A 15,593-nucleotide genomic window follows, 5' to 3' on the forward strand; every position below is an offset into this window, starting at 1 on the left:
GGGGATTTGGAATCCATTGACCACCACGATGGAGAAAGAAACGAATCGACGTACAAGCTGGCGTTGTTCCAATGGGGATGCATGGATACTTCTCAAGCATTCATGCTAACGCCGAACAGGGAATTCTAAGCACATAGGCAGAAGGCGAATCGACACAAGCGGGAGAGGAACCGAACGGGCATGGAGGTCGAATGGCTAAAGCCATGAACAGAGACAGTGAATGGGGATTCAAAGAGAGAGAGAACGAAGAGTCGAAGAGACCAAGAGAGACAGTGAACAGTAAACCTTGAGAGGAGGACTGAGCACAGAAAGCAGTAAAGCCAAGCAGAGGAGACAGAGGGTCAAGCTGACGACAGGCAGCATCGAGCACCAGAGAGCTTGAAGATTCAAGCCTTCCCATAGAGGAATCTGTCCAGATTGAGCATCATAGTTGGCTCTTTCCACTGTAGACTAAGGGTCACAGAGCTGGTAGGAAGAACAAGAGTCTGTGTACTCTAAGTGGCTTGGGGAATCCAAGAACCACCCTGCCAAGCAAAATCTACTTCAGGAGAACTCATATTGAGTCCTTGTATTGTAATTTCTCTGCTCAAAGACATAATAAAACAAGGCCACCACTGAAGCTGGACCGGAGACGTAGCCCTGGAGAATAGGGTGAACTCCTTCTTAAAAAGTGTTTGTGTCTTTGTGTTTCTTACTGTATTTCTCTGTTGTCTTTCCATTTATTTTCTGTGTATTGGCAATGATTGATCTGTTGTTTCAATAACACAGAACACACACCAACACATGGGTCTGTAATACCTTTTTGTTTAATAAATCTTCAACTGAGGTCACTCATAGGGTGATTATCATATCAATATGTATATGCTTCTTCTGTTCCATGAGCCCACATGTATATGCTAGTTGGACAAGGTGAACTAGCGTATACTTCTTAAACCATTCTCTTTCTTCAATTTCTTGATTCTGATCTATAGTCCTTTGTTCCTTCATCCTATTTTTTTTTTGTACCATTACTTTGTTCCCTCTAAATAGACTTGTTATAATGTGATTTTCCATATTACTTTTGAATTGATTCCTTTGAACTACCCTGCATTTTGTCACATCTGTAAACACAACTGCCATGCATTCTGTCACACCTGATATCTCTCCTATAGATTCATCTAGTTACGTAGATTCATCTAGTTACCATATACAAGTGAGTTGTTTTGCTACAAGTGGGTTTCCATCAAGTACAACACATGTATCATAATGCCAAAAATCTCCCCCTTTGGACTTGATGGCAACCATGTTGTTGTTGATTACTGCAAGCTATATAAATTGTTAGAGATAACAAACAACACCAAAATACTCTCCCCCTTTGACATCAAGGGAAAATGGCAGACCAAGATACTCTCCCCCTTTGATATCAAGGGTAAAGGGCTGACCAAAATGAAGACTTTCATATCTGAACAGCTGAATATGAACATTGATCATGCTCCCCCTAGGCACATGCTGAATTCTTTGATTAAACTCCCCCTTTGTACATGATGAAATGCATTAAACCATCCATGCTCCCCCTGAGCACATGCAGAGTCTACAAAAATATTTTCCAAAAGAATAACATGACTCTATAACTCAACTATGTGAGTTTGACCTTCCTATCACCAATGATTCATACATACATCAATCTCCCAACCAAGTGGGGATATACCAAATTTGACTCATCCACCCAACCAAGTGGGGATATACCAATTGTTTATACATGACTGAAATATAACAATTATTACATCATCCTTCCCATGCATAGTGGGGGTACAAATTACATCATATGACCAAAAAGGACTCATTAAAAAGACTACGACAGATAGAGACATATTATTACATCATGGGCCTTTATATGACCTTTTCATCAAGTGATATACATGAAATTTATAACAAAGACCAAATATCTAAACAAGACCATGTTATTCATCTGCAACTATCATGCACCATATATAATCTGCACCATAAGCATCTGTCAACAACATCCATACCCGCAACCTGTATATGTCCATCATTAGTTCCCAAGATATGACAATGTAATTATCATCAACCTATGGCAAAGTATGTTGCATATAGATATCAACTCATCCTCTTGATCTCATCAATATCAACTTGCTTTGTTTCCTTAGTATAAAGAGCCTTATCATAACCTTCCATGAATAAACTAAGCATATGTCATATCTCCAAGCAGTAACACAAAATCATTCACATCATATCATATGTATGTGAAAACACCATAGTCATCATCTATGATCATAACATCATCATCAAGAACTGAATGATCTTTCCACAAGAGCCCTCAATATATCAACCATGTATCATCACTAGGGAACATCCCACATTTGATAAGCATCAACCATGATAATCAACATGTGTGAGTATCAAACTTATCATCATAAAGTAAGAAGTCATCATCATTATGTTACTAAGTGAGCCATGTCTCTGAATATCCATGTCTTCAAATAGCTATGTCTTCATGAGACCTACACTAACACCATTCTCTTGGCCAACCCATGATATTTATCAATATGCAACTTTAGTAATCATCCATGTATCCAACTTCATGTGTATCCATCAACTATGTATCTACCACACCATGAGCTCATAGTCATTTGTCAAGCTTTCTTAATACCATCAACAACAACAATCCTCAACCATTGGAGAGCCAAGAACTATAGGAATCCTGCACCATATGAACTTTATGCATCTTTGAAGGCATGATGACAGCATCATAAAAGAAATGAGTGGCTCATCATCAAATAATGAAGTTTCGTACTCAAGCTTTGTACTTCTCCTTGTCCTTATGAAGATCACCATGTAAGCAACATATATGTATTGTATGCATCATCAAAAGTCATCCACAATCAACCATAAATCTGATCTGAATAACAACTATGTAACCCCAAGAAATACAAGTATTATCATCATAGGTAACTTATAACTGCAACATAGCATGATGTATCATTTAAACACTTTAGCCACATAAGCATCATCACCATTGATAAGACTTCTAAACATAATTCCAATAATGCAATATTAGAAGCATAGCATATTCTCCCCCTGAACCTATGCCACCTATTCACTATCTGATCATTGCATATATCAGTAAGAAATATCAAGGCATCATCATCAATTAGATATACATCAAGTTATCAACAACTTATGAGGATCAAAAGAACTTCTAAATAACATCCACAGACTATAGTCATCTATCATCAAGACAGAAAAGATAATTGATAATTGTCTGAATCATATCAGATCATTTTTTTGAGTCTGTCCCACTGCTTCTTCATTAAACCAACATATACGTGATTGTGCAGCTTAGAACTCTCGTATATATGCGCCTTGTCTTCATGATAACTGCGTATGAGAACTAGGACACTGAAATTTCATACTTTCAGTTCCTTCTGAGTCTGTTCTGTCTGTATACTGAGCTATGCCACATCTTTTTTACTGTAATTCCTTCTTCTTCCATACCTTGGAGTGTGATGATGTTTGTTCCTTTTGGTAAGTTGGCCGAAATTTGCTCCTGCATTCTTTTTCTATATGCCCAAACTTGTTACAAGCATAACATCTTATATGTTTCTTAATCCTTCTATAGCAATCAATGGCTTTGTGACCAAACATATTGCAAGAAAAACAATATCCCTTGAAGTACCTGGAAGATGGTGATCTTTCTGTGTGACGGTTATTAGCTTGAACCATTCTACTGCTGCATCTTGTTGCAACATGTCCAAAATTATGACATATAAAACATTCATTATTATTCATCAGAGGAAAGAATCGCTTAACACTTCCATAGTTATAAGTAAATGATTTTCTTTGAATACTTTCTTTCCTTGGTTGTTGATGGGGTTGACCTCTTATCTCCTTGTTGAGTGTTTCAGATTTTACACTAGAGTTCCTTGCTTCAGTTTGTGAGCTAGATTCACCTTTAACAGTTTCATGAAAACCAAGACCAGATTTGATGGCAGGAGACCTTTGAATACTAAGAATATCATCCAAAATCTTAGTACTATCTTGAAATCGTAAAAGTTTATCCTTTTCTTCTAATTTACCTTTTAGGATATTTACCTCAACCTGATATTGCTCTTCCTTTTCAAGATACTGCTTCTTCATTATTTCTTCAGCTTTTCTTCCTTCTTCCAGTTGTTGCCTTAATTCGAGAACTTCATTTTCTTGTTCTTCAAATGCTTGGAGTAGTTCTTCATTCTTCTTATTTGAATTTTTGAGATCTTCTTTTAGAGAAACGACCACAGCTTCAAGACCTTCACAGTAGTTGGTTCTTTCTATAAGTTCCTTGGTTGTTGTGTCCTTTCCATTCACTTCATTTCTCAATGATGTCACTTCATCATGCAGCCTTTGACATTGATCTTCCTTTTCCTTGTACTGCTTCCTTACCTTGTTTCCTTCCTTCAACTGAGATTTTAATTTGGTAACTTCTTCTTTGTAGGAAAATTCCCTTTTATAAATTAGATTTTTTAATCTCTAATCGTATATGTCAGCATTTTAAATTTTTCCTCTATTTGATTTCTTTCTCTTTCACCCATAAGAGAAAATTCAGTTGTTTCGCTATCACTTTCATTATCTTCAAATGAACAAAGAAATGTATCACCAAAGGAAAACAAATTCATACCTAATAGTTCTTTTGCTTGTTCATCTTCATTCTAAGTTGATTCTGAATATGAACAGTTGCTTCCACATAAAGGCGAATCGTCTCTCCCACTGTAACAATTCCTTTGAGATGTATTCTTCTTTTGAGGTGCTTTCTTCTTTTGCTTCTTTCCCATTGTTACTACGGATCTCCTTCAAGCGATCAAGCTTCTGCCAAAGGACCTGCTCTGATACGAATTATTGGAAATAATACTGAGAGGGGGGGGTGAATCAGTATTTACAAATCAATAACTTTTTCATTTCCATAATTAGATTTATATACGCTACTTCAATGAAGGGAAATTGCATGTGCACGCAATTATTCTTAAGGTAACCAACGTATATCCAGTGAACTTATTATTCAGTTAAATCATCATATGTTGATCTTTAATCAGTGCATCAGCACTTTATTAAACATTAAATAGTAACCCTGCGCAGTAATAATAGAATAAACCATCACACATAAGCGACACACATGAACACCAAGATTTAAGGTGGAAACCCAATGTGGGTGAAAACCACCTGCTGTTGTTGTCTCTGTCTTATTATAATAATAAGAAAATATGTTTACAATCTTGTACTGGTGCAGACTCATACCAGTACGCAGGTACCCACCTGCAGAAGGCTACAACCTCCTCTCGTTCTCCAGCTTCTTCTGGAATGGAGCTACAACCCCCTAGTTCTTGTACTAGCTGATATATTTACTAGTACGTAGGCTTCAACCTACATAAGGCTACAACGTTCACTTGTTCTCTAGCTACTACTGGAAGGGAACTCCAACCCCCTGATCAAATCACCATCCACTATTGGTAGGAAGCTTCAACTTCCTCACTGAAGGCTCCAACCCTCAGTATCCTCCAAGGACCATGTTTCATAAATTTTCACACTGGATGTTCCTGGTACACAAAAACACTATATGTAGGCCACATTTCATCAAATTTTCACACTATACCCATTCGTAACATTGAAGCTCAAATTCAATCATCACTGCAATACATCCATCAAATACATTTGCATCAACCAATCACTGAAAATCAATCATCAATATCTGATATAACTGAAACCAAATCATCAATCTCTAAATCAATCAATCAATGAAACCTCTGACATAAAACAATCACTGAACAACTGAATCAAACAACCATTGAACCTGTGACACAGCTGAATCAACCATTCATTCAAACTTAATCGAATTCAACCAATCAACTAGAACAGACAGATCACTGTAACTAGTACATAGATCTGAACCCAGAACACTGCATCATCATTCAGAACCAGCTGTAACCTCAAAAACCATGCATCAGAATGTATACGCTACTTGGCTAAACCCAAATTGTGTGTATACGCTACTTCCATTAATAAAACCTGCGTATGACTTCAAAACTACTACAAATATAAACTTTTGAATCAAGTTTGTACCAACCAGCAATATACTGAACATCTACTGTCAACTTACAGAGCTTTACATAGGCAACAACAGAGATCACTTCTTCTCACTTATAAAATCAATCAATCAAATACCAGCCTCCTTATGCATTCAGTTTTATGTTCAGATCTAAGAAGACTTCATTGACAGACAATAATAAAACAACATCACTGATCTGATAGATCAGTCATCCTTGAACATCAAGCTTTTCTTTTGCATACGCTACTTGGAAGAGCCGAACCAGAGTTTATACGCATCTTCACCAAAGTGAACCAACATATAGATATGCAAATACTTACTTATAACCTCGCTGCAATTCCCGACTTCAGGCATACCTAGATCATCACATATAAAGGATAAAACATGTGTTAGCGATCAGATCTAGCCCATCCATTATCAGATCACATAATTATAAGTCATTATGATCTTGATCCATCATTAGATCTCATCCATCATCAAATGCTCAAGTGCATATTTAGTCTAGATCAAGCAAAGCATCAGAAACCCATAACATGCATATTTTCTTTTGATATAACATTTCATAAGATATTCATTGTTTTTGCACTTAGCCCTTTGATCTTCTCCTCCTTATATACTTAGATCCTTTGTCAATACCTCGGACCAAAACCACTTGGGACCAATACCTTGGACCAAATACTTACAATCAATAGCTCGGACCAAATACCTTGGACCAAAACCTTGATTTCCCATCCCATGCGCGCTTTTCCTTCTGTGAAAGTGCATGCATATGTATACACTTATTTTGTTCCAAGAGCCCTCATGTATACACTAGTTGGACAAGGTGAACCAGCATATGCTTCTTAAACCAATCTCTTTCTTCAATTTCTTGATTCTAATATGTAGTCCTTTGTTCCTTCATCCCATTTTTTTTGGTACCATTACTTTGTTCCCTCTGAATAGACTTGTTATAATGTGATTTTCCATATTACTTCTGAATTGATTCCTTTGAACTACCCTGCATTTTGTCACATCTGTAAACACAACCATGCATTCTGTCACACCTGATATCTCTCCTGTAGATTCATCTAGTTACGTAGATTCATCTAATTACCATATACAAGTGAGTTGTTTTGCTACAAGTGGGTTGTCGTCAAGTACAACACATGTATCATAATGCCAACATCAAACTCACGATGCATATATGATGCAAATTTCTTATTAACTTTTCATCATCACTGCCAAAGGTAATTTCATTTGCATATACTTCGATGATGGTCAAATTTTCTTGTTTAATCTTCGCACATGTGTTGTTGTCAGCATTTCTTCTTTTAAGTCCTTGTTTCTACAAGTACCTGTCAAGATGAGCATACCAAGCTCTAAGAGCCTATGTGAGACCATATAGTGCCTTCTTCAATCTGTAAAAACAATATTTCTTGCCTATAAGAAGAAATCCCTTAGGTTGTTCTATATAGACCTCTTCCTCTGATTCTCCATTTAGAAAGGTTGATTTTACATCCATATAATACACCTTGATCTTCCTCAAACATGCATAGACAAAGAACTTCTTGATGGATTCCATCCTAGCAATGGGTGCAAATGTCTCTTTGAAATATATTCCTTTAACCTGCGCATACCCTTTGCAAAATAATCTTGTTTTGTTTTTGGTGACTTTTCCATCTTCATTCAACTTGTTTCTTAAGACCAATTTTGTACCAATGACATTTTTATCCTTCATTCATGGAACCAATTCCCATGCATCATTTTTTTCATTTTTATCCAATTCTTCATTCATAATTTCTATCCAATGTTTGTCATGACTAGCTTCTTAGAAGTTTCTAGGCTCATAAGTGGCTAAGAGTGCAATATGTGCTTGCTCTAGCATACATATCTGTCAATTTCTTTGGGTTCCTATGCCTTCATTAATGTAACCAATGATATGGTTTGAAGTGTGGATCTTTTGATACCATTTAATGGGAGTCTTAGAAGGTACCTTCTAATTATTTCCAGTCTCCTCCTGGTTGGTGGTCGTTTATTCATTTGAATGTTCTTCCTCTAGTGCTTCCTCTTTGACCTTTTCTGGTTCTGATTATTTTGTCTTTGTTTTGTTTAAGGATGAAATTCCTTGCATATCCTTTAGTCCATGACCTTCATCAAATTTTATTTTGATGCTTTCAACTATCGGCTGAGTCTCTGATTATACATATGTATGCTTTACTTTTGCGTGAGTAACCAACAAAAATGCCTTCATATACTCAAGAGTCAAAATTTTCGGTATTTTGGTCTTCCCATTTAATGTAGCATTTGCTTCCAAAGACTCGGAAATGTTTTACATTTGAGGGTCTTCCCTTCCATAGTTCATATGGAGTTTTATCATAGTTTCTTCTAAGGAATTCTTTGTTCAAAATGTACACCGTTGTATCTACTACCTAGACCCAAAACTTGTCGTCCAGTTTTGAATCATTCAACATCGTTCTGGCCATCTCTTCCACAGTTCTATTTTTCCTTTCAACTACCCCATTTTGTTGAAGTGTCTTGGTTGTTGAAAACTACATTTTTATGCCATGTTCCTCACAAAAGTGTTGAAATTCTTTTGATGTGAACTCACCTCCATTATCTGATCTCAGACATTTGATCTTCAAATCAGTTTCATTTTCAACGATTTCCTTGTAGATTCTGAAACATTCAAAAGTGTTAACATCATTAAAACGTACACATATTTTTTCAATCCAAAATATGCCCAAAATCATCTAGAAGAATTCACAAGTGAAGATTTTCCAGCTAAAGACATTATAAAATTTAAAAAATATATATATATATATATATATATATATATATATATATATATATATATATATATATATATATATATATATATATATATATTCATATTCTCTTAAGGTCTAAAGTATATGGAATTTAAAAGTTGATGTCAGTGCGGCTTTTTCTTCAAAATCCACGTGATCGAAGGAATGGTCAACTCAGTAATTCGAGACCACTTCCCACACTTGGAAGACGATTCCCTAACAGGATTTCAGTTAAGGACAGTCGAATTTGAGTCACCTTGAATATATGCAGCCCTCAATTGAATCATCTTGTCCTACTCATAATTCATTATCATGAGAGGGAAGATGGATTCAAAAATTTCTATATAAATAGGCCACGGGAGAACTAAAACATGAGACAAAGTTATGCTGGCCAAATTGCTATTAGAGAAAACCTTGATTTCATTGTTGAAGCAGAAGAAGTAGAGAACCATTTTGTTGGCATAATTGCTTCTTAGCAATCCACCACTCCAGTGTGGACATGATTTCACCATTGAGAGAGCCTTGATACTTCTTGGATAGAGAGGAGAAGCTTGTAAATAGAGTGAAGAAAAGAACCTCCATGATGAGTATTTTCTAGCACCATTGCCTAAATAATTCTCTTCAAGTGTTTAGCGTTTTACTATTTGTATTCATTTCCTACCACCAGTAGTCAATAAAGGGAGCCATTTTTCATAATTGTGTTGACTTGTTTGCTTCATTAAGCATTTTTTTATGTGTACATATATTTGTTTTAGTTTATGTTCATGTATGTATTGTCTCCACCATTTTCAATACTTTGTTTCTTCATGCTTGTCCACTAACAACAACCAAACTTCTTGCTTTTCTTTGCAGGGAACAACCTACTACTAAGAAGATGTATTTTGGTACACCATTGCTACAAAAACGCTACAACAAGATTGGCAGCTCCATTAGTTTACTTTCTTTAATCTAAATGATTTTGTTTACAAGACCTTCTCTCCGCATGATCAACTTACAAGGCATTCAGCATCTGCCTAGAATTTTTACAGGTCCTTTTGGACCTGTTGTTGGCCGAGAAGATTGCTAGTTCACAGTTTCTTGTCGATCGTGTGGCCTTTTTACAGACATACAAGTGGTTGTGTCTTTGAATAACTAATCCCACGCGGTTTCCAGAAAGCTAAAAAACCTTTGTAATTCATGTTTTTTAGGTGATTGGAAGCCTTTAGTGAATCGTCTTCACATTTGTAAAAAAAAATCTAGTCAGTTTAGCTTACTTAATTTCTCTACTAATCACAATTATTTGGGTAATTAGATTTATCTTTATTTTTATTTGGAATTCTCATATATCTTAATTAGGGGGAAAAGTAAGTGGCCAAATTCCACACATGTTTTTCAGTCTATTTTGCTAGTTTTGTAAATCGCATAGCTTAATTAGTAAAGAAGTGGCCTATCATCCACAAATATTGTTACTAACCACAACATTTTTTCGTTTCATTATTTTTGGGACTAGGACCAAGTGTAATTACATAAATTAAGTAATCTCTACTTCCCTTGCATCTTTTAGGGGAACCTGAGTTAGCATATGAAAGCCTGCTTAACACACTTGTGTTTTCCATCTCCCTTTAGTCACACATAGTGTAATAAAAGAAAGAGTAAGCGGCCCAAATATCTGTCTATCATTTATTTTTCATGCAAGGAATAATTCAAATCTAGTGTAATTAGGAGGACATTGTAATGGATCACTGAATATCCATATCTTCTCATACTTTACATGCTCACTTGATCACTTGCACACAATTACACTTCACATGCTAAGCTTCTATAAGATTTGTATTAGAGGGCATCCAGTTTCCAGAGCTTTTGATACTTAGCTTATTTTATCTTACATCTCATGCCCTAAAGAAAACTAAGACCCTTAACATCAATCATAACCTGAACCAAATAAATTCCTCATAGGGGCCACCACATAATTTATGGTTCAGGTTAGGACCATTGGGGGTAGGAATCCTATAACCCGCCATGTTAATGTTACATCTTTGAGACATAGAAGTTGACTTTTTAGGGATATTAAATCCTTCAATTGTCCCATAGATAAGAATACCCGAGCATGGCAGAGACCCGATTCAAATGGGGTTCAACTTAGGTCTAGGGCATGTGGTACTATTTGTGGCTACTGGACCCGTCTAGTTCTCGGTACTTGTAGTTGACTACCAAGAATCTAAATACTCGAATACTCACATGGGATGAAGGTGCTTTAGTGGCCAAAATCTAGGGCATCCATCCCTATGGGTGGAGGTATGGGCAACACCAGAGCCTCATCATTACCATGGTCAATTCTTCATTTGCTGGAAGGCGTCGCTAGTTCTTTCAGGACATTGCCCTGGTACCCATTAGAGGATATCTTCGCAAGGCCCAATTACTTTGAGAATGGAAAGGATGAATAGGTGATCATAGGATCTTTTATCATATAACAAAAAAACGAAAACCATTTTTTGTTTGATTGATCACATAATCTAAAAGTTAAGGGGAAAGTAATCATTTTATTTTCGCTTTGTTTTATGTATGTGATAAATATGCTTTGAGAATCATCATATTCCCTCAATCACACAAAGTATCACACAATATACTCGACACCATAGGGGACCCCATGGATCCTCGTCACTCTAAACGTTTTCTAAATCTTCCTCCATTACCAGGAGGAGTGTCAAGTCTCTCGCCATTTAGGCGCAGAAGACACCAATCAACTACCATTATAGGATCTTCCTTTATCGGTGCAACTTTTCTTGGAACTCCTCCTTATCAAAGTACCCCATACACTACCCCTCAGGGGAGCCCCCACAACTCCCCTCCAGGGATTCCACATGGCACTCACCAGGGTAACCATCCTCATTAGGGAACCCCCATTCATATAGTTTTCCAAAATCGTTTCGCAATGGCATAAACCTCGCAAGTCTCATTCTTAGATTCTCTAAAAATTTAGGATTTGAGTAAGCTAACCAATGACCTAATTGCGCATGACTAGAATTATCCAGCCATGCCCTCCAAGCTCCCTTCATACATTCCAAAATTCGAAGGGAAGCAGGGAGAAGACCCAAGAAACCATGTCATGATTTTTCACCTGTGGTGTTCATCCAATAGTATCACAAATGATACTATTTGATTACGACTATTTCAATGCACGCTTATAGGGCCAACAGCGAAATGGTATATTGACCAACCTTTTGTGTCACATGGAAATTGTAGCTCCCTAGATACAACATTCCTCACATTCTTCCAGCTCCTGGTTCGTCATGATGTAGGCCTGGAAATTCTCACCCATTTCAAACAAACACCTGTTACACTCATATCGGATCATATCCATGAGGGGTGAAAACGACGTAGCTTGTGTAAAGAAAAGCTTGAAGACAATGTCCTCCTCAACCTGTTTTTGAGATCTCTCACATCGAAAATTTCGAAAGACATGGAAAATGCATACCCACATAAAGAGGAAGAAGCCATTAACAAAGATCCACAATTAGAACTTATATACACCCAGTCTGGATATCTCTACCATGTTCTTCCAGACACCCCACGCCTATAGACTTATAAAGAGACACCAGTTGCATCCATTGTTGTCAATGGGTTGATTGGGACCATAGCCCAAAATCACCCTGGTAACACTTTCTTGTACCCTGGATACAATTACGATGGCCAACCATTTGGTGCCACAACACCACCACACCACACATCATATTACCTTAGACAATATATGCCTATGTAGAATCCTGCTATGCAGGTTAACCAATACCAACCTGCGTAGGGTGGCCAATACCTTCCCACGCAAGGTGACCCATACCCCCCTAGGAACATGGAACCAATTCCTCCTTCCCAGAAATCATACGTGAGTCACGGACAATGGAACCAATATTTCTCTTTCCCTACACCTTAATAGAATAACCCACCAACACAAGCTAATGCAGGGGTTAATCTAGTGCAACCTTCTCTCACTTAACAAAAATGATCAAGGGAAAACCTAAACTCAACTAACCCACCTAATGTTGCTAAGAAAAAACCAAAGAGCAAGCCAAAATGAGAGCCTGACCAAGGGGGAAATCAACAATAACCTCTACGGTCATTGGTTGGGGGCAACCCCAGCCGAAACCCAAATCAGGGATCGACCAATAACCACCCACAAAGGAAAAACAAGAATACAAGTCTGCAAACTAACCATGCTTGTGCCATTTGTGGTGAGTATGGTCATTACACCCGTCATTTTCGTCAACTCCCTTAGCTGAAAAGGATGAAAGACAGTGGGGGGTAAGGGGGTGGGAACCAACAAATTGCAGTGATGCAACATCCCTTCCCCCACCAGGGAGTGGTAAATACCCAGAAGGAACACTCCTAAAACCCTTCTAGAGGAAGTTCCAAAAGTTTCTCAAAAACGACATTTACATGGCAGGAGAAGATGTTATCCTACAAAGTCCAGACATGCAACCAAGAGTATGAAACTCCACCAAAAACCAACCCTTCCACCTCGATTACTACAACACCTACAAAACCTTTAACAATCCCTCGATATTCCATGGAGCCCATTAAAAATATGGTTAAAGGTCCTTTATGGTGAGTACGATAGAACTCAAAGGCTACTCACAACTACAACATAGTCCATGACTTAGCCCAAACACCTTCAGCTATGTCAGTATTGGAATTTTTGCAATCATGCCCAACCCAATGGAAAGCCTTACTTTTTTCCTTAGGATAAATCGATCATGTCGATTCTCGCCTAATGGTATTTGACCTAGATAAAGCCACCCATTGTCTACCATCAACTATTTCTTTTAACATCCCAGTCTCAATCCAGAATATCACCATCCATTATTGCATAGTCGACAAAGGGGCATCCACATGTATAATGTCCAAATCAATTTGGAAAAAACTTGGATCCCCCGAACTCAAACCTTATAACATCACTCTCAAAGTGTATGATGGGTGCCCTTCTTTCCCATAGGCCTATAGCAAGGCATTCCAATACAACTAGCTTGAAAAATTGTGCTAATAGACATCAAAGTATTGGATGCACAGTTGTATTACAATATCTTGTTAGGTCAAATTTATATGTACAAAATGTCAACAGTAGCATCTTACGTATTATGGATAATGATGTTCCCCCATGACGGGAGAATTATTACAATATACCAACTCACATATTATGAGAAGAAGACATTAACTGCACTTGATGGTGTGCTACCTTTCATCACATCTTCTCCCGAATTGGTCACCACTTACACTGAATTTGGCCCTGGCCAATTTAAGCCATCAAAACTACTAGGGACATTCCCAGGAGACCCACCTGTAATAGAGGATATTTCTCTAGCCACAAGAGCACCGGTGTGCATGATGAGTTCATCAAACACCCCTCAATATCAAGAACCAGTGTCGGATACCAACAACAATGTTGTTCCTGATGCTTCTTTCTTACCATATGCTATCACCCAAACACCCTTCTTATTCCCCCCACCTGGTTTTTTCTCATACCAATTCATTGCAACACTCTCATTTCCCAATATGTCTTTGGAGATGCTGGTCTAGCATCTCGCCCCTCAGGCCATGACAGCAAGTTCAGGTATCACTGCGGCAGACGCCATTCCTATACCTCCTCAGGATAACACCCTGCAACAAGTAGCGCTTGCACCGACACCAGTCGGTGCCAAGAAAAGGGATAGGAAAGAAGGCAGAAGCTTTAAATTCTCACTCCCATAGGGTAGCTCCACCCTGTGCTTTGTGTGAAGTAGTAGGGAACCCCATCAATATGTACCCTGAGTTAGATAAGCTAAAAGATCTTTTGCATTCCCCAAAAGTGCTAGTGAACCCTCCTCCCCCTGTTGAAGAAAAGAGCACACTCATGCATTATAAGGCATTGCGCACCAACCATGCATGTGCCATATGCATGGAATATGGGCATTACACTCATCATTTCCCCGAAATATCTCAATATTGAGATGTGTTAAGTGCACTCACCCAAACCAATACCCCATTACTACCAGCAAATGGTGCGTCTAAAACCATTTTTTATGTCATGAGGGAAGAATCTTCTTGATCCTACCCCTCTTTTGGTCCCTCAACCTCCTGACATGCTCGGAGGCAACTAGAATCAGTGACACCCCAACATACCTCTACGTGCACTTTATGCAACAAACCAGATCATTTGATAAACCAATGTCCTGAATTACGGTAATTCAACTTATTGTATCTGGTTGCCTACATTTCCCAAAGCAGCAGACCCAAGCATAGACGTCACACTTCCATATTTTTGCAGGAAATCATCATGTGCTACACTGACCCCGTCTTTCCTCATTCCACTCTATGTTGGGATTCATGTGGCGATTCATCGTTGAGAATCCTAATTTCGTCAGATTGGATACTAAATCATCATATCACACCACACCACAAGGGAATGAAGCATCTAGGTCCACCTGATGTCTTTTTAAAGGAAAAGGGTCGTCATCGGTTAATCTAGACCCCCATTAGTAAATCTCCCCTCACCGTCATCGGTCTAGATCAAGCGAAAATACCAAAGGATCTCAGGTCACCTGGACAAAATGATCAACCCTCATATGTGCCCTATGAGATGGACCCAACCACCTGGTAAATCAATGCTAGGAATTGGGAAAGATAAGAGACATCTTTCACTTGTTAATACATATCCCACAAATCCATCTCTCAAACCAAGAGAGACTCGCACATTGTTATTGTCACATTTTCTCTCAAGCAAA

At 37.9% G+C, this 15,593-nt stretch overlaps 1 pseudogene; it reads right to left on the reverse strand.

Moving 5' to 3' along the window:
- Positions 1 to 14,886, reverse strand: part of LOC149169142 (uncharacterized) — a 41,231-nt pseudogene extending 26,345 nt beyond the window's left edge.
- Positions 14,887 to 15,593: the final 707 nt, after the last annotated feature.

Source organism: Pinus tabuliformis, chromosome 4_2 (genome assembly GCF_031772625.1).
Source record: "Pinus tabuliformis cultivar Carrire ecotype Pingquan chromosome 4_2, CPIR1, whole genome shotgun sequence".
Taxonomy (NCBI): domain Eukaryota; kingdom Viridiplantae; phylum Streptophyta; class Pinopsida; order Pinales; family Pinaceae; genus Pinus; species Pinus tabuliformis.